This window comes from Thermobia domestica, chromosome 4, assembly GCF_964235325.1.
Source record: "Thermobia domestica chromosome 4, izTheDome1.hap1.1, whole genome shotgun sequence".
NCBI classification, from domain to species: domain Eukaryota; kingdom Metazoa; phylum Arthropoda; class Insecta; order Zygentoma; family Lepismatidae; genus Thermobia; species Thermobia domestica.
The window spans coordinates 47,996,420-48,021,953 of NC_137457.1; the positions used below are offsets into that span (position 1 = coordinate 47,996,420).

The 25,534-nt window shown below is 34.8% G+C and overlaps 1 long non-coding RNA gene across 1 annotated transcript in view; it reads left to right on the forward strand.

The window, feature by feature from the left end:
- The window catches only part of LOC145682749 (uncharacterized), a 1,030,881-nt gene that overhangs the window by 765,319 nt on the left and 240,028 nt on the right, over positions 1-25,534 (forward strand). The window contains exon 6 of the long non-coding RNA XR_014130952.1: positions 21,561-21,584. This is a non-coding gene — a long non-coding RNA (uncharacterized LOC145682749). The remainder of the gene's footprint in view (positions 1-21,560; positions 21,585-25,534) is intronic.

The following is a 25,534-nucleotide window of genomic DNA, read 5'->3' on the forward strand; positions in this document are numbered from 1 at the left end:
TTCGTGAATGACGATGATGTACCTTTTGTGAAGTGTGTTACATATATCTCATGGAAAGTTGATCGCTCTCCTGATGCACACGGTGAGCCATTAAAAACTAATATGTTTCCTGTTATCATTGTTTACACTACACTTTCAAATGTGCCTTACTAGAGATGGAAATTCCAACCTTGCACCCCATACGTCGTTTCATATTATGTACAAGACGGAGAGATAGAATTAGAAGGAAATAATTCGCGTCAATAATTACGCAAAATATTTCCCCTCATCTCAAATAGATTTTATATGGTTCTGGAAAATATCGATAGTGTATAATTCGGTTCTAAGTATTTTTCATTGATACTCTGGTGGGTGCCCCCTACTGTAATTATAAAAAAGAGGAAAATTCTAGAGCAGTAAAATGATTGTTACACTTCGAAATGTAGTAACACAGGGCAATTCGTAAATTTGTAGGCTATTTAATTTTATCTAATGTTGATATTTATACTAAGTACTTATTATATGCTTCGTTCTTAGAGGGAAGATCTTGCCATTGTTTGGGTTAACCGCTTTAGCAACTAGTCCTATGAATGAAAGATTGGCTGTTTACTCATTGACACCATCGTCTGGTACTTGACTTTAACGTCTTCCGTTCAGCAAAACTATTCAGAACTTCACATACAGATGGATGGGTGAAAGAACACGACAATTCTGCACGTTCTGTTGGCGCCTGGTCACTTCCTGAATCTGTAATTACAGCGTTATTTATTCCTGGTTAAGATAACTTTCATTGGAATTGGATCCGTAATGGTACGTGGTGAGCTGGAGGGTGAGGGCTCCGAGAAAAATTGTTTCTGCTCTTTCTCTCTGATCTGTGGCAAGATCTTTACCTTGAAATGATAACTGTGTACCAAGAAAAAGGCCTCCTGGTACATATTCTTCCCTCAGAAGTTATTTTTGATCTATAAGGAGAATGTATATTTTCCCCAAGGGTTAATAACAGTTAGTTGAGGAAATTTGCAATGATACCCGATCATTATTCCACTAGAAGGTTTATTAATATCATGAACTGTATCGTATAGAAATATTCTTCCTTAAATTCTAGTTGGACACGAGAGTGGAGTGTTGTGTCATAAATTTGAAGCTCATCAGAATCATGTGTTACTGTTACTGTTAGAATCTTCTTATTGCTTCCTAAGATAATGCCATTAAATTTGTTATTAATATATGAGTGCGTAGGAGAATTTCCATTTGTAGTTGGAATATTAATTCCAATATGTGTATTGGCAGTCAGTGAGTGTGGATTGCTGACCCGTTTCGGAGAGGGCAGCGGAGAAGACAGCGACTCTTTCGTCTCCCCGGAGATACACTCCGTAACTTTCTTAGTATCTTGAATGTAGGCGGCGACACGCTTAGAATCCTGGTACGTTGTCAAATTAGAAGTATGTGATTCATTGGAAGAAGAGATAGTCCAACTCCATTCCAACTTTCTGGGATACATTGTTTTGATAACTTTCATCACTCAAGCTCTCAGTATACCGTGGCAGCTCAAATTCTCATAATTTTGCATTAAGTCACAATTGTGAGATTAAGCTTACCCAGTCTATTACTTTGTTTCTGGTTCCGCTCCTTTGGTAACTCAAATTATTATTCTTGAGAATAATAAAAGAGTTAGCAAACATAATGAGGTCTCGGACAATCGCCAGTAATTGTAAAAGCGTAAGATTAGCACCAACTATAATTTGCTAATAGAAACAACTTTAGGGAATTGCAGCAAACTCCATGTAACGTTATGTATTGTTATCAATAAAGTTTCAAAATAGCAAGGAACTCATAAAACTGAATAAGTCTTATTATGGCTGCAACCTCCTTGATTCGCTCCCAACCAATCGCAAATTGGGGTGGTAAGTACTGTTTAACCTAAGGTCAGCTTACTGAACTGTGACCCATGACTAGTAATGCTGACGACCACAGTAATCCTATTGGTATTTTGGCAGTACAGAGATTTCCACCCAGTCGGTCAGTACTTATATCCAGGGTTTCTGTAAGTGTTCCGATAAGTCATTATCGAAGGTTCTGTTACAATGTAATCTGAAGAGAGACGAGATTGAACTACGCAAGAAGCAAGCACAGCAGTTTATAGCGCAGGCCAGTCTAGTCTGTCATTTTGCCAGATTATTAGACTTCTCTTTAACATACACTGTTTCTTTACCAGCCTCATATTTTCTACAAACTTCTATGTATCATTCTAAATTATTAATATGATTTACAGCAAGCATCAAGTTATGTGAAACATCTTACAATGAACTCATCTCAAACTTGTTCCTTAATTCAGATTAATCAATGCGTATTCTTACATATTTAAGAAACTACCTTATTTGAAAATTTTTGATGAATGTTTGCTTACTTCCGTTAGGCTACATTGTACTAATTTGCAATTCATGCTCCAGGTAAGCGAGATAGGCAATACTAGACAATGCCTTTTAATGCTGTTTTTTAGTTCATAATAAGTTACTAAATACAAGTTAAATGCGGCACTGTTGAGGTAATGGGTAGAAGCTTTACTAAATCAGTCAGAAACGTCATATTTTTTACCAATCATTTCATAAGATTGCCGAAAATTTTATATAGACTCACATTTAGCAGTAGATGAGCATTTGACATTTGCTTTAATTACAAAATATGTATTTGAAGAATGATACCAGAATTTTCATGGACACCCTCAGGCTGTAGGGTTCGTAAATGATCTCTAAGCTTTAATTTTGAAAGTTCAGGTTTCTCTAGACTAATATTTGTAGGCGATTTGGTATTTGGACGGGACTTAAATTGTTGTTCACATTTGAAGCTTAAGTTAACAATAAGTTCCGATCCATTTTCTCCAGGAGTTTGAAACTGGTTATTGTAGACCGTAAGTTCTATTCCTACTAGACATGGGGAGAAATTTCAGTTTAAACTATCATTATTTTTTTCCCTGTGCTGGTGCTCACTGAAAGTCGACACTACTCAGTGCGGTGACCTACACTACAAAATGAATAATAATCATAATTTGCAAAGGATATATATTTTCTTCATATCGGCAATTTTCCTTTCCTTTGTAGCTGGAGATTAGCTATTATTTTTCTTAGAACTAGTAATAACTACTATATAGACGGCGTATTGCTTCTACTTGTATTGCCCACCCGATTTCTTTAGGTGGGAAGAGAGGACTGAAGGAACTTCTTCGTTTTCTATTTCTTCTAAGTATTTAACAGAAGTACTATAATATGCCTAATCTGTATTAACTGCCTAGTCTGTTCAACTATTCCATTACCCTTACTTTGAATCGAAGAAGGCGACCCATTTTCTTTGCTTTATCTGTTAGGCCCTATCTAGAGGTCAGTGATTCGATGAGAACGCTGGCATAAAGAGGTTCAATACGTATATTAGCGAAGACTGTCTCATGACTACCATCTTCGTTGAAAGAATAGAAATCGGATTACCGCAATTTCGTTTGATATTTATCCCTTAAAACTTATGTTTCAAAGGAAAATGGGCCTCCTCGTTTATGTGAAGACATACGTACCACAACTTCATCACATAGTTCTAATTGAGTTCAAAAAATTTCTGGATCTGCTAAATGTATTTCTTTTATACCTGCTTGGTGCGATGATACACCAGATAGGATGCCTGGCCTGAATTCTATCTCAATAGTTAATTCCAGACCTAACTGACCTGCAACTATAAATTCTGCTATTTCTAACTCGTCCCTTTAAATTAAACTCATTTACTAAAACTCCATTCCAGGTGGCGTTTGTACAATGTCTGAGTTAACAAATAAAGCTTTATATATTGGTGTAGTTCTTCCACTTTGTTCAGCAATTCATATTTCAGGATATGACAGTCTGTACAAGACTAGGCGAGGCCTGTGGAATCGTTTCACAGCTAATCACTGGAAGAGTTTGGATTTAGGAGATTGAGTTGCTGGTTTGATATACCTTCTTTATTTCATGTGTCGATAACTCTTGGCGCAGAATTTTCTTTCCAGCGACCACATTCAAGGAAAATACCCCTTAACCTTTAAATTTAAGATTGTAGAGATTAGCCTACTTATCCAACATATAACGATGTTTTCCATTCTTTGCTTCAGTGAATTACTTCCCCATCAAACTCTAATGATTGCTTTATTTTCTTTGCAACATTCATATTTTAAGTGTTATTTTTCTTCAGCTTCTGATCTATCTATCGCAGTGTTGAATCAAAAGGTCTTCTTATGAAAATAGGTTCATACTGAAAGAGCTGCTTCCCTTGGTAATATTTGGGCAAGTATGACAAATATGAGTGCTACTTTTATTTTGTTCTTTCGTGATTCTGTTGCATTTGAACACTTTCAACTTCAATTTATCAATCCCTTGTTTATTTCTTAAACAAAAGTTTATGGTTTACTTGCTGCATATGAATGGATTACAGACCACAATATGAATGAAAGTCTAGATCTCGACGGCAGTCCCCATACAGCTTGGGATTTTCTGTAACCCAAGAATTAGAATCATGCCAGCTGAAAGTTTTGTTACGCTTTACATAAGAGCAAAAGTATCTAGCATCTTCATTCTACGACACTATCACAGAAAAAGTAAAAACTTAAAGAGAGGAAATGTGCTTATTAGTCTTATAAGTACATAATGAACATTGTAGAACATAACCTAATGCGACACTACTTTAATCATAAATGAGAGTTAATAAGTTGGGCACTGGCTTGGTAGGACATACATGGCAAGGATTGAAGGCTAATTAATTTACATATTAAATTTATATATTACTACTTTCAATACTATCTACTGAAAAGGAGACTTCAATTTAACTTCCTCGCCGTTATGTGCTTGAAGACATAGAAAAAATTTCAATTACAATTTAGACCGATGTGTTTTCAAGTTATAAGAAATAAATAACTCACCCAGAAGAACATCCACCTTTAAACTATTACAATAAATTTGGACTTGAGTTAGATTCACCAGATAGTAATTTCGCATTCCACCATAAATTCTTACATGAAACGTGTATTATGATTCTGTGCTTTGTGTGTGTGTTAACAAACGTGCGATATCAATCACACAGCACTTTCCGTTTAAAAACGGTTGTCCATATACATTTTCCTATATTGTTTCTACCGACTTCTAACGCATGCTCTTTCCACTAGCCATAAAGTTTTGAGAAATGGAAACCTGCATTTAAGCCTAGGTGGTATACTTCAAAACGTTTGAAAGTATTAAAAAAAAGGTAAATACAATTCTAGATACCAAGAATAAAACATCGTGCCTCATATAGTACTGCGACCTCTGTGTAATAGTTCTCTAGGATTGTTCTCTCCGTTTTTGTGTAGACCAGTATCCCTTTACACATGATTTATGACCACATACATTTTATTTATTCCCTTCAAGGATTAGTTTTCTACTTAAACTAAGGTTAGTAGCATTTCTGATTAGAATAGTGGGTACAACCAAGTGTTGTTTAATCCTTGTAACATTGAGAATACTGTGTTTCTCTGTAGCAACAGATTTTTTATTTGTAGTGCTACTTTCTGAAATACAACCGAACGAGCCCTGTTTACGAAAATGGCGGATGCAGTTTTTGCGGACCTAAAATACAAAAAATGATATTGGCAACTTAGATCATATAATATATGCAGCATCTTGAATCTTCTTTCATGAAAAAAATATCCTAACCGGACTAAGCAAGGCGTACTTTAAAATTAACTATTAAAAGATGCATCTACGATTTATAAGGCGTTAACGTGTAATCGACACTCTTGCATACTGGCACGGAATCAGAGTGGACCTAACTCAAATCTAAGCCAAATCTAACTACCCTATCTTATTAGAGTATGGCACGTAAGACGCAATGAAGTGTATTACCAGTGTGCATGAGGCTAGAGCGTGATGGTATCTAGAGGTGGAGCACTCCGTTCGTTTGCTAACCTCAAGGCTATACGAGAATTTGTCTTAACCAAATATGTTGCAACTTCGGTTCGAATCCCGAACACAACAATCTATTGTGATCCTTGCCTCAAGGTTCATAGGACCTTACGGTAGCAAGGCAACTTAGGGCAGTTGGAATAGTAAGTGAAATGAATCGTCGAGTCCAACATTTGTCTCGAGGATTCAATCATATATTTAAGGGAATATTTACACCAACCCCTCTCTGTGTAATACCATTGAATATAGTTCAAAGTTTCCACGCTGCGTTATGAGACTGCACGATTATAAAAAAACTGCGCTACCGAATTACAACTGGTTAAGTACTACCGATCTTATTACATTGATGGAGGCTCTCGGTGGCAAATATTAAAGTGTGAATATGTACGTTTCAAAATTAAGTCTGCCTGATTTCTGACTTGTGCTAAAAGATTGTCACAGAAAATAAGATTGTATCTTTTTACCGGCGTCTTAATAGATCTCGCCATGATGGCCTATTTGTAATTTGGTATTCGTATAGAAGTAGGTATCCCAGTTTATCTTTAGACTACTGAAATTTGGATGGAATATTCTTTGGACCTTGGACCTGATCTTCTATATTCTGTAACTTTTTGAGAACATAGGAGAAGTAGTTAAAAAAATAACATTGAGTAACCCATTACAAGATTCTCATATCCTTAGTAATTCATACTACTTTCCTTGCATATATAATACCATGAATGTTTCAGTGAAAACAAGTTTAGATTCAAGAATGTTTGCATTGCCTTAAAATTACCATATATTATAAATTGCTATTAAGTATTCTTAAAAGAGCTTCCTGTCCTTTGATGATATTATATTTTGCAATAATGCCGAGTTTAACACCTCCAGCGGAAGATTGTAAAATTTTAAAGGCGAAAGAATGTTCTTCTGATCCTATTAAATGCAGCCAACTGCATTTTATAGGTTTCAATCCTGAAATAGAAAGTGCTACCACAGTAAAGCTCCTCCTTCACACTTAATTTTACATATAAATGCGTTTTTAATGTGTGATGATTTATTGGGCTCTTTTCGGAAGCATATATATACACGAGTGGTAACTATTTAACAGTTATTTATCTCGCCTAGGTTTTGGTAATAAATACTTAATTTGGTAGAGTCTATAATATTAATACAACATAAGTACTCTAATTTATTTTTCCATTTGCTGGGAGATTCGTGAGTGGAAACCATTATACATTAAGTATACACAGATCGCATATATATATATATATATATATATATATATATATATATATATATATGTATGTATGTATGTATGTATATATATATATAACTAACAGTTTTACTAACTCTCTCAACACGTACTCGTCTTCAACACATACTTTAATTATACATTTTCAAAGAAATTATATGTTACTATTATTTATTCAACCAAAAATGTAAGAGTTGTCTTACAGTATACTTAGTCCGTTAGATGATAGTAATTTTACCGGACATCGCTTTTCATGTGCTGTTTTCATTTTTCGAACTGGATCTTTGGATCACAACAAAACTGTGTTGCCTGGCTTTACTAGAATTATACATTTGAAATAGGGTGCTTAAATTTGTTTGTATAAAAATGTTTTCCTTTCTCTACAAGGATCACAATGAAATGCTTCTATAGTGTTGTAAATATAGCTAAGAATGCAAGATTTCACATTTTCCACAGATGTTTGCCTATTTGATTTCGACTTTCTGGATTTTAATTGCTCTCTTTACATTTTCAAATTCTGATCTGTGAAATATTTTAGTGCATTCTCTCATTCCTTTGATAAGACTACAATTTTAATATTCAACAAATCACACACTTCACTAGGTGCGCTTTTGTGGAAAATGTAAAAGAAAGGAGCATTAGTCATCCACACATTCAGCACTAAGTAGGCGAGAATCGTGTCCTGTTGTAGTGTAATTCATTGTGACTTAATAGCAGATTCACGAAATCGTATATTAATATTTAATATTTCAATGTCCTTTAGTACCCTACTCATTATTTCCTTATCTTATAACATGATGGTCTTTTCTTTTAACTATCCTCCGGATGAAGAAAACTGAAAACGGTATTTGTATTGTACTAAAACTAATCTTAGTTCCATCTACTTTAGGGCCGTGCGCATTATCAGGCTACGTAATTTTGTGATTTTTCTGATTGAAATTTTGCTGCAAAATGTATGTTTTATTTCAAATTTATTTTAACTGAATAACATTTGTAGTGTCAGTGTTAAATGAATCTATTTAAAATAGTGACGTTTCTTGAGAGATTGGATCTGATCCCGATGCTTGAGTACGTGAGCTTCAATTCTTATCGACGAAATGGTTCACGATTGAGAGAAAATTCATTCTGTGAAAGAAATTTTAAATGTAGTAGAGTCTTCGACAGTAGGTTACTAAACATCGAAATTTTGGATTGGCAATTGTCTAAGGAAATAAACTCTGTAATGAATCAATAAAGAATAGTTTAATACGGAAGTTTTAACATGGAACTTTGTATCACAGACGTAAGCAGTGAATTTTTAAGGATGGCTTTCCGGGCTCTATCCCAATGAAACTTTATTCAACATTTTAAACTAAATAAATAGCGTGCAGAATTTTCACTTTTAAAACAATAACGTTACGAAAGCCACCAAAAATGTTATTATTATAATTAAATAAGAAGTCAGGATAAGGTATGTTCTTGATAATTGTATACAATTATAGACTTGTGGCGGAGTTCTAAGGATTACTGAGCAAGTGCCAAGAGGGTGAAAAATCCCCTCCCCTTTGGACAAATTTCGCCACTGTATTAGTAGTGTTCCTCACGGTTCTTAGAATTATAAAAAAAACTAGTTGGTCAATATACAAGTGCAAAAGCAGTCTCATGAGGCTTTTAAGCCTTTACCACAATTGTTTATTTACATACATCGGCAGAATGTTTGTAATGACCATATATCTACCGCCTATACAACACTGGAACAAGTTATACTTCTATTGATTTGTAGGAGTCTAGGCTTGCAGTTACATAATGAACGGGAAATGTCTGCGTACAATGGAATAATAATTTAAGGAAATATAAGAAAGATAATCTTAAATGTCTCTTCTAGCCATTCCTTTAGTTATTGCCAGGCAGAAATTAAAAAAATAGATGAGTGATAAATGAATTTATGTGTCCTTACTTATGTTCAAATTAAACTGAAATTTTACATTGATACACCAAATTGCACAGGATGAAATATGCATTTTGCAGTTTACATAGGGTTCGTAATATTCGATTTTAATGGAAGTACAAGTATGGTTTCGTGCCAATGTTCCCACCGGCAGTGAAGAACTGGAAATAGTATACTTTGCTCGATTTCTAAGAGTGTAGGCTTTCAGTTTACATAACATAGAATACAAAAATAATTCAGAGACATTTAAGAAAATTAACCCTTAAAAACCCATCTCGCCAGTTTTTTCTAGTTGAATAATAAAATGTATTTATATGTCCTATTTTATGCTGAAGTTAAACTGAAAATTTCACCTTGATCCATCAGACAACAGCGTAGGAAAACATATATATTAGTCTTCACAAGAATAATAATAATTGATTTTGATGAAACTACGAGTATATCTTTGTGTAAAAGTTCCATTTTATTCATTTTTATGGAAATCAAATTGTACTAGGTGATTTTCTCATTTGTCATGTATGACAGATTATGAAATCCTCTAGGATGGTTTAGCGGCTTGTTAATACGTAGTCACGTTGAAACGTTTCAAGCAAATAATTTTACTCTTGTGTGTTACAATAAATTCTTTTGAAAAATAATTGTTTTATGGTGTTCTACAATGAATAGAATTACCGCATGTCCGCTGGTATGTGAAGTTATCAAAAAATATCAAAGTTTTTGCATAGTGCATGCATTAGTTTTGTACATGCATACAGATAATCATTCTTTCGTATAGTGCATAATATGCAGTTTCCTAATTCACGTAATACTTAACAATTTGTTATATTTTTGTGTTCTTGTTTGTCTGTAAGTTGATGATAGAAGCACATTCGCGTCACCATGCAGTGTCGCCGTCCTGCCCAGTTTTATTGACCTGAAAACTTTTATGGATTTATTTTTGATTAAACTTATCGTCTTCATGTCAGTCTTGTTTTATGAGTCCTGTGTTACACAGTTGCTTGAGTTATTGGAAACATCAATGTAGTTTCTTGTTGCAATTGTCGCGTATCAGACTGGTTTCTCTTTGTTGGCGATTCTACTTCAGAATAACTGAGAACACAAGGATCTCATCAAATATGCTCCTATTATAGTCACCATCGACAATCGTCAGTCCATTCTTATCTGTCCAAGGCAAAATATCTACATTCAAAGAGCCTAAACTAACCCCATTTCATTATTTGTTTGTATCTATTCTTTCAACTGCATATAATAGTTTCCCCATTCTTCGCAAAATATTTTAAGTGTGCTATAGTTGTTGTCAAAATAGATGTTCCTAGGTTTTTGTCACAAGTAATATTGAATTAAAGGATCTTATGAACCGTACGGCAATTAATCTTCATGTTCATAAATTATTAAATTACAAAGAACAATATATGTTTGTGTTTTCAAAAGCGGTGATGATCTCCAGAATTCTCGTCGGTCTTGAAAGATTGAGCTGTGTTCTTCCTCTTTCAATGAGATAAGTATTTGCGTATCAGTTCAGTTAAAATTGTAATTGAAAGCTGCAAGATGATACGAGTTGAATCAGGAATTTACCATTCCTGTTACGGGCGGCCACAAAATAACTCACGCCTACCGATGATGATTAAGAACAGCTCACAGTAATAGTAAAGCTGCTTTAACAACGTAAACACTTACTCAAATACCTGCACGGAGTTTGCATTCAACGAATTTGTCTTAAGATATTTCTCTGAAATGAACAATTTCCACGCGACAATCTGGGACATGTTGTGGTACTTCAATCCGAACTTCTTCCTTTCATGAAGTTCTCCTTCTTCCTCTTCTATTCCTATTACGGCACCTATTTCTCTTAGACGATCTTGCGTCTCTTTATTTACTACGATCTGCTCTTCTTCTTCTTCTATGACATTAATAAATACGGCAATCTCTTGTAACGAGTCTTGTGTACACTTGTTTTCCATTTTTACCACCACATGTATATACGTAATGCAAAAAATATATATTTTCCAATAGGTATAAGTAAATAGTAAATAGACGATATATAAGTATTATTTAAAATAGATTATAAATAAAAGTGTTTTAAAAGAATATACGAATAAATAAAAAGGGCTATATATAAGTAATTAACAAAGGAATAATAATATCAGTAAGGATAAGGAAAGGACTATACACGTATCTTTAGTGGTATTCAACCTAAAATAAAAAAGAAATGGATATCGTTACCTATATCCATATTGCAAATAAATATAAACAGTATATATACACACATAGATTTCAATTCGTTATACGGAAAAAGCGGAAATTTCAAGGGAAAAAATAGCATACCTTTTAAGTAGTTAAAATGGTTTATAACTTTTTTTCGTATTCCATGCGAGTGAAACAAATGTATGTTCACAGCCTGCTTCAAGTGTGTTGTCTAATATATAAACGTTATGTATGTTAATTTTCTACTTATTCTTTCAGAGTTTCAGCGACCACTAAAAATATGTATTTGACACTAATATCGTCCGTTTTACAACGTAAGGAGCATATATGTGGGATGTTAAACTGAAATATTTCTCTTTCTCTCTCTCTCTTACGAGGGTACGATGTCTGAATGATTACGAAAGTTATCACTTAGCTCAGTATGATATTTGTATTCCGTAGCAAATACGGAAACTCATTTTAAAGGTCGTCTAGCCCCTTAGATGATGTGTTATTGAGTTCAACATTAAACACAGGGGCCCCGGAAACTATGAATTTGACATTAATATTGTTCATTTTAAATTATTTTTACGTGTCTCGATACTACCCTGGAGACCCCAACTTCAGCTCCCCTAGATGGTGTACTAACGAATTCAGAGTATCATCATTGAACACGGTGGCCCCGAAAACTATAAATTTCACACTAATATCGATCATTTTAAATTATTTTTACATGCCTCGATACCAACCCTGGAGACACCCAACATCAACCCCTTAGATGATGTATTAATGAGTTCAGAGTATCATCATTGAACAGAGCGGCCCTGCATGAGTGTTTTGGTTTGACCCCCCTCTCTCTCTCTCGTTGTATGGGTCTCGTTTGCTCGGTGTTAGAGCGTTCACTTCTGGTGCATGTGGTCACAGTTTTGAAATCCTATTCTCGCCAAGTAAACTTTGTGGTGGACAAACATCGTGTACGTGCAAGGTCCCAGGTCCAAAATCCTGTTCCAACCAAGTGAGCTTTCTGGTGGACAAACACCGAGTACGTGGATTTCCTCCCACTTTCTCCGTTCCAACATTTCTTGTCATCACCGTCTTCTTTAGCCTAGCCGACAGAACTGTGGGACGTAAAACTTACAGATTTCCCATTAACATAATCGTCATAAGCGTTGGAAAAACAACTCAAAGATTTCATTTCATTGTTTCTCCCGTTCCACATATTTTTAATTCTATCGTTATTCACTTAGGGGGACACGGTGGCTCAGTACTTGGGGGTCCTTGATTCGATCTTAGCTCGGGGGCAGCGATTCTTACCATATTTCGATACCTTTTCATCAGGGGTCTTGGTGGCTCAGTGGTAGAGCGTTTACTTCTGTTGCATGGGTTCACAGGTTTAAAATCGTGTTCTCATCAAGTGAACTTTGTGGTGGACAAACACCGTGTACGTGGATTTTCTCTGGGTTCTCCCGTTTCCTACCACTTTCTTCATCCCAACATTTCATTCATTTCTCATCATCACCGTCTCCGCTATCCTAGTCGGCATAACTGTGGAACGTAAAACTTATATTTCCCATTAGCCTAATCGCCATAGACGTGGGACGTAAAACTCAAAGATTTCATTTCATTTTTTCCCTGGTACGATCTTAGCTCGTGGGGGCCTCGTTTCTCATCATATTTTAATAGCTTTTCATTAGGGGTGTCGGTGGCTCAGTGGTAGAGCGTTCACCTATGGTGCATGGGTTCCGGGTTGAACTCCCCAAAACGCTTCGTCTTTGTCTAGTACCATGACCATATTTAGTAACTTTTTGGCTCCCTTGTCTGATCCCCAGATCACAGACAGACAGACAGACAGATATACAATTTACTTAAAACTATCATATGATATTATCAATGATATCTTCGATTCGTCTTGTTCTGAGACCATGGTAAATTTTTCATACCTTTTCGGCAGGGGGCCTCAGTGACTCAGTCGTAGAGCTTTCACCTATTGTTTATGACCTATGACCCCATGCACCAGGTTCAAAATCCTATTTCCACCAAGAGAACTTTGTTGTGGACAAACACCATGTGCGGGATTTCTTCGGAGTTATCCCGTTTCCTTCCAATGTCTTCATTCCAACATATCATTCATTTGTCACCATCACCGTCTTCATTAAAATAGCAGGCATAGCTGTGTGATGTAAAACTAAAAGATTTCTAAACGTGGGACGTATAAAATACGGAAACGCAAAGTAAATACACTGTCTATAGTGCATTTATAGTTAAATGAAGACATAACATACTGTTTTATTCTTTCGGGGATAATCATAGACCGTAATATTTTTAACACGTTGACTGCCAAGCGTAATTTTAGATAATGGGTGGGCTCAGGCCAAACGTTCAATTCTTTTTACTTTTTAACTTTTGTGACATTTTTAACTTGATGTTTCAGTTTTTAATGGTTTCAGTGTTGTTTTTGATGTTTTGATATGTTTTTAGCTGTGTATACTTTAGTATACACATGGCCTGGGACGGTTCATAGTCTTTCCAAGCCACGTGTATACTAAAGTATACACGGATAATATATTGTTTCGTTCACTCTTATTCAACGTTTTTATTGGGTCTTTAGCATGATACAATGTATAATATACTTTTCATAGGTAGGTTGTTTTTTATACTATCTTCTTATTCCTGGCATAATATATTGTTGAAAAGGAATACAGTACAACCCCTCAAATCCCAACTAATTGGGGCTGAAGCCTGTTCGGATTTCGGGGGGTTCGGATTACCCGGGAAATAATATTACGTACTTATTTCGTCCCTGAATTTGCGGTAAAACAACGACTGAGGTTAGACAGGGTGGCGCAGTAGTCGAAAGGGCAGTGACCTTGACTGGCGTGTGTACACTCATGTCCAAATTGTCTTCTTGTAAGAATATAATTAGATAATGATTTTGAATAAGCATTAAGCCTAAAAATGTTAAAACCTTAAAAAAAACTAAATTTGTGTGATTAAATCTATTTTTTCATTTTCCAGCTGTAGTTATTTTTTTTCTCCTGAGAACGTGTTCGGTTTGCCGGGTTTTAGGATTTCTGGGGTTCGGATTTGAGGGGTTGTACTGTATTACTAATCTTGTTTCCCACAGTAATTCAATAATGACTTTTCTGTCACTTGCTACAGCGCCAGAAAACGTATCATGCAAGGCCATTTGATTATATATATAGCCATTGAAGACTTCTCTATATTGTAGTCGACAATGTATTGAGCTTTTCCTTTACCTTCACCTCTCCTGTTTGGATGTAGACAGTTGTGCAGTGCTTTGTTGAAATCATCAATACTTCCCTCATGTCTTTCCACTTGCTCATTTTCACACCTTCGCCTATTATTCCAGAGAAATATCTTACTATAAAAGATTTTTAGAGAAGAAGTTATCCTGTCGTTGGCAACCCCAAGCAACCAACCCCAGCCTCAAGAAACAAGCCCAACGGCAAGAAAGGAGAACTCTCACTATTTGGTTGACAGAAAGTTCTGGAAAAATCCAAAAAAGAGGCGATGTGTTTTGTGTTTGAAAAGTATGGAAGAAGTGGTCAGCTAATAAATGGTAAACTGAAGCGTGTACCTCAAGTTGTGACTTATTGTAACACCCACCCTAAGAGTCCATATATGTGTAGAGACTGCTTCAATGAGATTCATTAGACTTGTCATATTTCTTCTAATAACAGAAATTAGATATTAGAAGGAAGTCATATTAGATATTAGTGATCATATCAGATATTAGATATGAGAAGGAAACCACTAATTAATATTTCTTTCTAATTACAATTCAGGAAAGCTTTAATTGTTTGACATTTATCAGATTTGTGTGCGTTTTCTCCATGTATTACAATTTAGAAAATAATGTTTTATATTCTGTAGTGGAAAAATACATTACATTATATACATTGTTCAAACAAAATGTAAAAAGAAAACAGCATACCCATATATCTATAAGTTAGTTTTGCTTGCTGTTTTTTGTTTTTATATGATGCATATAGATATTGTACCAAAAAGCAGGTTTCGATATAAAAGAAAATTCTGTACTGGATTCAAAACTTGATCCCTCTTCCCCAGGAAACAAATTCCATAAACTGACAGCAAAATAAAAGACACTCAGGTCACATGTGATATCTCTCCTAAGGGCAAAGTAGGATGTTCAATAGTTAAGAACACACATGACCAGGAAGGAAACCTAGTGTGTGTATACTTAAGTATACACGTGGCCTGTACTTACCTACGCCGTGTGTATACTTAAGTATACACGTGGCAGTGAACGTGTTAATAATATATTTTTACTTACCTATTTGCATAAAAATGTCTGATGATAACATTTATTCAACATTTATTTAAGAAAGTGGAAGGAAACGGGAGAACTCCGAGGAAATCCCGCACACAGTGTTTCTCCACAACAAAGTTCACTTGGTGGAAACACATTTTCTGTATGAACTGAAAAAAAATGAAGAATAATTACAGCTTTTCTCTGTTAACTCTATCTTACAACTATTCTTTTTTCAGGTCTACACACACACATACACATATAACTGATTACCTTTGACAAATATATCATAACACGATCACACACGTTTTCAATAATCGGGGTCGCATACTAGTCATCGAAAGCATATCTCGTCACGGTTTCAATGCAGACATAAGATAATACCTTTCACATCAGACTTCAGAAAGTCATGTTTCATTTTGTTTATACAGGCATCTCTATGGGAATGTGCCCTTGTTTTGTATGAGTATACAGATTTTCATTCTACGTTGTGAAAACATTATCAAATGAGATGAGATGCTTCCGTTATTAGATTATGTCCAATCAATGGAATCCAATACGTTTCAAAGCAATCATATTCATCTTAGCAACCCAGGGAACGTTCCCAGGGCTAAACTTTTTCCACATATGATCCTAACTTTTAGCAACACGATTTAGTATGGGAATGTATTTCGCTGAAAATCATGAAATACAATATTTACGTTAGCAACTAAGACCAATTTCATACAAGCTGCTGAGAAGCTTCGATCACGTCTTCAGTTCATAACCTACAGGTATTTCGTGGGAATAGGACCAAGGGGCTAATTCGCTTATGTTCTTCGCCTTTGCAGGAGGAGTAGGGCGGGGTTCAAATAACTGTCCAATACGCGACGAGAAGACGAAAGGGCATGTTTTATCTTGATTCTATAACTGCTAGTAGTCCAAGAGTATACTTCTTTACTCTAGCATAGCAACATACTGGTTTAGGCAGTTCTAGGCCCCCTGACAACGGTTTTAGTGCCAAAATTTTCCCACGGGGATGAACGCCGTGTACATACGGGAATTGTTCGCTTGCGACTTAGCAGCATGTTTCCTGCAAAGAGGCTACTGGTCTACATTCACAGATAGTCACTTTCTTTCAATTCTCTGTTAGACTTGCCCAACTTCGAAACTTATATGTTTTTAAAACATCGATATGACATGGCTTGGACTTCGCTTTCTAGCAGGATTAGTTCTTGATCTTTTAAGTTCCGGTTGATTTTATATGTGTTTATTATTAAAAGTTGTAACTCGTGTTGTGTGACACTTTTTGATTAATCTTTATACTTTTCTTTGTTCTTAAATTGTAAAAAAAAAAACTAAGCAATATAATTTGCCTCTTTGCTTTAAGAAATATGCTACCCACTACTCCAAGTTAGGTCATCTAATAGTGCAAGAACGTAGTACAAAGTTATCTTTATTTTTGGTGTTTGTTCTAATCTGAGACTTGCCGTTTCTAAGTGAGACCTCTTGCAATTTTCTCATTATTTTGCGAACAAGTAAGACCGATAAGAGAGACTGACTACCCAGTCTTGAATGCAAGTTGGTTTTAATTACGAAAATTGAATCACTGTTGGAGAAAAAAAGCAAGCTATCGCATAAAACCCAACACCCGTACAATGAAGGTTACTTAAAGAACCTTGTATGAAGATCTTTACAACTTACAAGATGTCCGGTATGAATATCTTTACAACTTCTATGAAGATCTCTACAAAATGTCCTTCTTTATAATGGTTGATTTATATTATATGTACAACAAACACACACACACACAACATCAACAACAGAAACAGGCAAACAAACAAAATAAGCGGTATCAGATTTGGCGGTGGTCGCCTCTGGTTAAAGAACTACATTCTTGAAAATATCAAACAACTTTCTGACATTCAAGCGTGTCACCGGTAAGTTGAAACTCTAATTTCTTACTTAGGGCAAATTGCGAATATGTTTTTTTACTAAATTCTCGAACAACCACTAGTGTTTTTGTGCGAAGCTGAAGCAAATAGAGGTTTCTTTCCTACCAGTTAGTCACTGAGTCCAGTATTATTTAAAGTCAAATACTTTCACAGCCGTATATTCTCCCCCGGTAATATTCAGGTTACAACACGGGTATGCGTGCAATGTGGTGTTTTTTATTAAGTTGGGTTCGATACAGGTTTATTGTGTGGTTATAAATTAACAGTCCCAACTTCTCTCGCAATATGCTGAATGGTGCGAGTGGCATACTGGTTTCACAAGCGCTAAACATTACCCGATGATATATAAATATAAAATTGGAACAAAAATAATAAACGAGATCATTCAGGGGCGATGAATTTCAATTTAAACTTTTAGCCTTCTAAAGCTACTACTTTGTAGTTTGTCATTCTAAACAGCTCTTTCACATAACCGATTGATACCCGAAGCAAGGACCAGAGAAGATATTTGAGAAGTGCTACAGATTACAAAGTTGATAATGTACTTTGAATAAGTGTAATAAAGGGCAAACATATTTTTCACAAAATTTAAATGGCACGTAGAATTCCATCGGAAACCCGAAATTGATAGACCAACTACCGATATGGTGCAATAAAGATGCCACACTGTAACCTGAAATCTAAAATTTCCTATCTAAATACCAAACAACTATCTTGCTAATAATTCACTGAAGAAGTAGCTAGCGAGTATATGGATGTCTTTTGCAGCGTCTACAATGAATTCCGGTAGTCTTTCTGGACATCATACTTACAACTGTGTTAAAATATGATCGCTTAAGGTATAATTATAACTTTAGGCATCGTTGCCACGGTGATGTAAATTATTCATCTCTATGGATTAGAAACCTTAATATCTGCCGAATAGTATGTAGAGTGAGATTATAAATGAAGTTGGATGTATAATGTGTTAAATATTGTTATGGACGTCTCTTGTTGATAATTGGAGAGTTTAGGAGCGCAGAGGAGATGTACAAAACGACTTTGATGTGAAATATTATTCATACTATTTTCAAAACTAGCAAATATTGGTAATCTTTCAAGTTTGAATCATCACTGGTGTTATCATATATGTAAATCGGTCACACGGAATTCGTTATAGCTGATCCTTGTCCAAAGATGACTGCCGAGTGAAAGTAGATGACTAAATAAACGAAACAAAATATCATCCTCATTTCCACAGAGCACAATCTAATACGCCGCGGTGAATTACCTACTTTACTTTCTATTCTGGAACATTAACATATTAATATCATAAGTAATAACATTATTTATGTTTGTGTTCACGAATAATTCCAACATAAAAATATATAGCTTGACTTTACATATAAGTATACTTTCCCGTGATTCAAAAATACTGTGCAAAATTACCCCTTAACTAATGGAAAAGAATATCGAAGAACAGCTATTGAAGGACAAGTTCGAATTCAGGAGGGAAAACGGTAATAATGGAAACAATACTGAGTAAGAATAAAAATGATTAGTTAAAGCATTGTAGATATAAGAAAATCGTTTGAAAACCTAGATTTTAATACAGTGTTCAGAGCGTTGACTGATCTAAAGATTAAATACATAGACACAATAATAATATATCAACTACACAGTAATGAGACAGCTGATATATGAAGATATCAAAAGGAAGCAAGCATAAGTAAAGATTTAACGCATGGATGTTGACTTTCATCTTACCTGCTTAACGTCTATATAGAAGAGGCTCTGAAAAATCCATTAACAAAAAACGAGAAAGTCGCAAATTGCTTGTAAATGGTAAGATTTGATTACAATATGGTTTTGTTGCTGGCATAGCACGGATACTGGAAAAGAAAAAGGAGATGAAGGAAGCACTTGCGTACCTAAACAGTCACCAAAAAAAATGCAAAATGAAGATAAATAAGATGTAAACCAAAATGATAAAGAGAACAAGAGCAGGACAGAAAAAGACAAATTAATGGTTTAAGGAAGATAAAATTGAAGACCCAATGAATTTCCCCTTTTTAAGTAATCTATTATTCTTGGACGGAAGCAGTGGAAGATCAAAAATAATGCAGGCTAAACATGTATGTAATACGAAAAGATGACTGCTAAAATCAAGAAGTTTGTCATATGGTGTTCGACAACGATTTATTAAGACGATGGTATGGAGCGCGGGAACGGACCAGAGACGTCGAAAGTGAGAAAATCTGACATATATAAGCTGTAGGCATTTTAAAGGAACTATTAGCGCTGAATGTTGCGCATCTCATGATCCGAAAGGAAAAGGTATTAATAAGTACTAAAGGACGCTAAGGACGGCAGATAACGAAGGTGATATAAAAAGGAAGAGACAGCAATTTTTGGAATCTGATTCGGCACTATGATTGGATCACCGTGTGGATGGAGGGAAAGGCAAAAGGAAAGCCAGGACGATCAAGACCAGTGATAGAATATATCTAGATGGAGTTACGAAAAGGAACGCATAAAAGCATATCAAAGCACGAAAGCATATCAAAGCATAAAACAGTTCCGCCAAGGGAGAGAAAAGTTTTAAAAATTTTCATTTACCCACAGTCCTATTGTTGAGGTGAGGAAGGAGAAGAGTTTTTCCTCCGTGTCATAAAAGATGAAATACTTGGCATTCTCCAGATATTGCTAAACCTGGACTAGGATCACAAAACTGTTTCTAAGACAACAAATGAATGAAACTCAAAGCACTTGATTTCGGGACACATTTTTCGTTTTGGATCCGTGAGAGGAAAGAACTCACGTGTAACTTAACATATGTATTATTGAGTATATTAGTTAAAAATTGAATCATATAGAAATAGATTATTCAATGTACATGGACCGATGATTTATCTTTCAATACTCTTAACGTTCTACTACTGAAGTCAGCATTTTCATCCTTATGCTTTTGTCTGAAATATATCCACATGGAATAGTGGACATGTTTTATTATGAAGTTTAAATATGTTAATTAACTTTTCAGTCTGCATGTATATTATTAAAGGTACTCATAGTTACTGTTCATATATCACATGTAGTTTGCTTCAGCAATATTATATTAATATTTTTCGTATTTACATAGTACATGTCAGTTTAACTTTTGTGTTTTATAAGGACATAGAAAATTAATACCTACCTGGATAGAACTTGAAGCTTTTCTATTATTTTTTATTTTTGTGGCGAAAGAATGGAATATTCCATTATCACATTATAAGACCGCTGAGTGGCAGCTTTGAGGCTTATTAGCACGGCATAACTCATTTTTAACACTAATGTAACATAGCGGTTTTTCGAGGGGCAGAGTCGATATGACATACAAGTGTAATGCAAAAGTTTGTTCTTTTACAGTACCCATATTATGTTTATAAACATTAAGTGAAACACATGCATTGTAAATATCTTCTAAGATTCCGAAACATGTTTTCGCTTTCGCGCTCGGAACCGGATTTTGAATTAAGACTTAAAATATGTTGACTACTAGCTCAAAACTAGATTTATACTACTCAGGAAAAAAATATTCAAATAGTAATTTGGAACTTGAAATATTGATTCCAGTATATTGATTTCATTGTCAACACTACTGCACCAAGAAATCAGAGAATGACCAGAAATTTACACACTTCGACCCTGCTTCTTCGTATTATTCACATCAAGAAATATACAGTTGTGACTGATTGTGATAGTTTCATTGCTTGGTATTTATATGTGTCAAGAATGACATTTATTACAGGAGCCTAGTATGCTTAATTCATAATGTTAAGATTTTATTGTTTGGAAAATGCTACTACCATGTTCTGTTTTGAAGATATAATGGTATTTAATATTACTGTATGCCAAAAAAAAAGGAACTCACTTCACGAAAGTTAATAATAAAATTAAATGGATGCAATCAACATTTTTAAGAAAAAAACAGCTCATCTTGTTATCGTCTTTATTTTTTTTATCAAAGTATTCAAATATTATCTATTTGATAATTTCCATGTAAGAAACTGCTGTACTAAGTGTACAATTTTCACAATTTCAGGTCGTCGATCAAAAGGAAGACCAGGTAAGAATTGTTTAAGTACACTTTCTCCTGCATGGATATGGTAACTGCACGATAAGAATATACGACGACAACTAACGCGATATTCCGTTCGACTGACTACCGTGTACTTTCAGGTTATAAAGGTAACTAACGAAAAAAACCAAAAGAAAATATAAAAAAAAATCTTCGTGCTTCTCAAGTTCGAATGGTTACACAATTTGTTATTCTAGATTAAAATGCAAGGTTCTTCCACGGAATATATTGTCTTGATTCATGTAATTCTTCTTTTATAATTTCTTACGCCTTATCATTCGGATATGGCTATATCTTGACCTTCGTGCAGAAAATCTAAAAGATTCTCATATTTCATTAAACACATATAATTATAAATATTCGGTATTGTATATATAATGTTTATATACAGTAAGAAAAATAATGTTTTCAAAATTTATAAAAGGAATAAAAATTAAATCTAAGACATATTTTTACTTAACAGCGATGGCTCAGCGATTCCTCTAATCTCTCAAGGCATCTCAAGGTTTTCACAAATTATCGCTATCGTCTTACAAACTAAAAATTTAGATATACATTATTCCAGATACGATCACAGAAAGTGTATATTCGGTTCACTTCCGAAAATGACAGAGATAAAAATGATTAAAATTTTGAACAGTATTTGAATGAACAACAGTGATTAAATTTTCTTATTTGAAATGTTAATGAAAGCTAAAAGTGTTTATACTGATATTTTTTTCTTTAAATTTACTAACTCAAGAATTTTTTTGAGCTAAGCATATTGTTCGACCCGATATTAATACTACTAACAACAAAATCAATAATAAAGAAAGTGAGCAATAATTTGAATTTATTGTATATATATATATATATTACAATAACAGTATACAGAGAGAGAGAGAGAGAGAGAGACAGTGAGTTCTACATATTTATATAGGATCATTTTGCACTCAGAGCTGTTTGTATAATTAAAGACAGCAGAGCTTATAAAGTAGATTCACTAAATAATTTTTGTTATCCCACTTTCCTTCATACGAACTTTTCTTTCGCTTAGGGAATTTTACTAATTTTTACATTGTCTTTCCTTTGGAACATCTCTTAAAGTTTTGAAGGATATAATATGTAGATTTTCTATTATCTTTTATAAATTTAAATCTGATTCTATTTTGGAATAAAGAACCATATTAGATATCTATAAAACTTCTAGGTCTTCATTGTTTTACGTATTTCATGTTAGGTGTTATGATCTACCAAAATAACACAGCCTGTTGGGTTTCACTTTGGAATATTTACTTATGAGTCACATATACAGCTTTTATATTATTGACTCGTATATCTTGCATTATAAATTAATGTTTTCCTAGCTATAAAATAGATTATTTAACTCTGATTGAATAAAACTCAATCGCACTATAAGCTGAATTTTAATTAGTAGAAGTATTTTAATAAAAGTTTGACAATGTAAGGCAAGGGAATTAGACAACTTTTGAATTCAAGCAGTCGCTCGATTTTGAGGAATGGGTAGATCGTCCAACTTTTAAGGAAAAAACTCATCAAATATGCACTTTTTCAAAAAAAGTTGAAAATTTGTAAACAGGCAGGAGAAAACGCATGATTCGTGTTTGCGCATTTTAACTATCATTCGGACATTCCATGTAGGTATTATATGGGCATTTAAACACTACTTAAATGAACGAATTGCTAAATATCGCTTATGTTGAATTCAACTTTGAAAAATCTGCCATGGGTATAGAGTAGCAGTAGTTTGGGCCTGACTTCAGGAAACTTTTTGGCCCCTGGGTCCCTGCCTCAGGACCCATGGTCACTGGCCGGGGTCAATGACCTAGGGGTACATAGGACCACCCCCTCTAAATTTTGGCAGGGGTACCTTGGCCCACCCCCTAAATTTTGGCAGGGGTACATAGGACCACCCCCTTAAATTTTGGAAATTGCCAAATCTAAAAATTGGGTGTGGTAGCCTAGGACCATAGTATGTACCTCTATCAGTATTGGGTGTCTATGTCGTTCCTTTTCATGGGTAAAAAATTGCCAAAAATTCACATTTCGGAGGTTTTTGACCTAATTTATCCCCTTGGATGAGGTGTTATTACCCTATATGGTTATATGGGCGTATACAGGGGTCCATTACCTTTCATAAGACATGGGTATATTAAAGCACCCCCTGAAAAATTTGGGAGGGGTACCTTCGCCCGCCCCTTAAATTTTGGAAATTGCCCAATTTCAACATTGGGTATTATAGTACAGGACCCTAATATGTATCGTGATAAATTTGGGTGGTCCACCTCATTTCCTTTTAGGGGTACATAGGACCACCCCCCTTAAATTTTGGAAATTGCCAAATCTAAAAATTTGGTGTGGTAGCCTAGGACCATAGTATGTACCTCTATCAGCATTGGGTGTCTATGTCGTTCCCTTTCATGGGTAAAAAATTGCCAAAAATTTAAATTTCGGGGTTTTTTGACCTAATTTATCCCCTTTGATGAGGTATTATTACCCTATATAATTATATGGGCGTATACAGGGGTCCATTACCTTTCATAACATATGGGTATATTAATGCACCCTTGAAAAATTTGGGAGGGGTACCTTGGCCCACCCCTTAAATTTTGGAAATTGCCCAATTTAAACATTGGGTATTATAGTACAGGACCCTAATATGTATCATGATAAATTTGGGCGGTCCACCTCGTTCCCTTCTAGGGGTACAAAATTGCCAAAATATAAACGTAAGCAATACGTTATACCACGTGTTTGGTTTTTGGTCGATTTTATCCCCTTTGATGAGGTGTTATTACCTTATATGGTTATATGGTCATGTATAGGGGTCCATTACCTTTCATGAGATATCGGTATATTTGTACACTCCTTTAAAAATTTGGGAGGGAAACTTTGGCCCACCCCTTAAATTTTGGAAATTGCCCAATTTAAACATTTGGTATTATAGTACCGGACCCTAACATGTATTATGATAAATTTGGGTGGTTCACCTCGTTCCCTTTTAGGGGTACAAAATTGTCAAAATATAAACGTAAGCAATACGTTGTACCACGTGTTTGGTCTTTTGGCCCAATTTATCCTCTTGGATGAGGTTCTATTACCTTATATGGTTATGTATAGGGGTCTATTCCCTATCATAAGACATAGGTACATTTGTGCAATCCTTTAAAAAATTTGGGAGGGGTACTTTGGCCCACCCCTTAAATTTTAGAAATTGCTCATTTTATATATTTGGTATTATAGTACTGGACCCTAACATGTATTATTATGATAAATTTGAGTGGTTCACCTCGTTCCCTTTTAGGGGTACGAAATTGCCAAATTTTACTACAACCACGTGTTTGGTATTTTGGTTCAATTTATCCCCTTGGATGAGGTCCTATTACCTTATACGATTATATGGTTATGTATATTGGTCCATTCCCTATTATAAGACATGGGTATATTGATGCACCCCGGGAGGGGTACCTTGGTCCACCTCTTTATTTTGGAAATTGCCCAATTTAAACATTTGGTATAATAGTATAAGACCCTAATATATATTACTATAAATTTGGGTGGTCCATCTCGTTCCCTTTCATGGGTACGAAATTGCCAAATTTTAGTACAATCACGTGTTTCGTTTTGACCTAATTTATTCACTTGGATGAGGTCCTATTACCTAATATGATTATATGGTCATGTATAGGGGTCCATTTTCTATCATAAGACATAGGTACATTGATGCACCCCGGGATGGGTACCATAGCCAATCCCTTAAATTTTGGAAATTTTTCAATTTAAGCATTCGCTATCATAGTACATGACCTCAATATGTATCATGATAAATTTGGGTGGTCCACCTTGTTCCCTTTCATGAGTAAAAAAAAATGCCAAAATATAAACATAAGCAATATGTTGTATCACGTGTTTGGTTTTTGGCCCAATTTATCCCGTTT